This window comes from Amphimedon queenslandica, unplaced genomic scaffold (genome assembly GCF_000090795.2).
Source record: "Amphimedon queenslandica unplaced genomic scaffold, v1.1 AMPQUscaffold_10322, whole genome shotgun sequence".
In the NCBI taxonomy this organism is placed as follows: domain Eukaryota; kingdom Metazoa; phylum Porifera; class Demospongiae; order Haplosclerida; family Niphatidae; genus Amphimedon; species Amphimedon queenslandica.
In genome coordinates, this window is record NW_003549407.1 from 1 (window position 1) to 1189 (window position 1189).

A 1189-nucleotide genomic window follows, 5' to 3' on the forward strand; every position below is an offset into this window, starting at 1 on the left:
TTAGCTACTGACATTAAGTTTAGATATGAGAATTTATCATACAAGTGCATGCCCACACTTCTTATAGCTTCCTGCACTTATTAGTAATTAGATCTAAATATATGTTCCATTGACATGCACAGTGGGATGATGTAGCCACTGTCCAGCAGTGACTCTGAAGATGATAGGCTTTAGAGAGAGAGCACCCAATGCACACTGTACTGTAACTTACACTGTTCAAATTCAACTGTCAATATTTCCCTTTGTTCTGCTTGATTCCTTCAGTCTTTTGACATCTGTGCTACTTTTATTGTTATACTATCTCATTCTCTTTTTGTGTGAAATAAATTCCTTTTACATTAAAATTAGTATTATTATTAAATGGTATTATATGAAAGTCAATTGATGATTGTGTGCATGTATTGTTTTAGTGTCTTCTCATCACTTCCTGTGTTTATACTTAAGCATTTGATTGCTAATGCCAGCGTGTACTTGATCTGCTGTCTTGTTTTGACAGTAATAGTCTACAAAGTCTCCCTCTGAATTGATGAGGTATATTATAATAGTGTGATCAACCTGAAGCAGGAGAGAATTATCAATGAAATATTTTAGTATATCAATTACACAATGTATAATGATTCAGTGAACACTTAGGAAACTATGAAGTAACCCATTATTGAAACTGCCGATCAATGGTACATATTCACAAAATTGTGAATATGTAGCATTGATCAGCAGTTTTAATAATAGACTACTCCATAGTTTCCTATCTCATGTCATAGGCAGGCCTGGTATGTGGGCGGTGGTTTTTTTATCTATTCATTGTCATAATAAATTGTGTGTACAATTAATAAAAATCTACAATAATTATAATAGTGACGTGACACCATCCAGGTGGAAAAAGAAAACTAATTTGCAAATGGCCAATTACCAAAATAAAACTTTGCTAAATAATTTATGATAATTTACAAAAACATACTCCCCTCCCTCCCTCTCTCTCATTCCTTACTAAATAATCATTATCATCATCAACAGGTGCTGGACTGTAATAGACTCGATAAGCTTTAGCTGCTGTATGTACCTCTTCATTTGTTCCTGTTAGTCCTAACAGCTTAGGATGAAACTCTATAAAAGATAAAATAAAGTAAAAGTAATATTGCTATACTGGCATATTGCTTATACTTATACATATTGCATATTGCTATACTGC

At 33.0% G+C, this 1189-nt stretch overlaps 1 long non-coding RNA gene across 1 annotated transcript; it reads right to left on the reverse strand.

The window, feature by feature from the left end:
* Positions 1–314: 314 nt before the first annotated feature.
* Positions 315–1128, reverse strand: LOC109590227 (uncharacterized). The gene is made up of 2 exons (XR_002189222.1): positions 989–1128; positions 315–555 (listed from the first exon to the last, which is right to left on the reverse strand). It is a non-coding gene; the product is annotated as an uncharacterized LOC109590227 (long non-coding RNA).
* Positions 1129–1189: the final 61 nt, after the last annotated feature.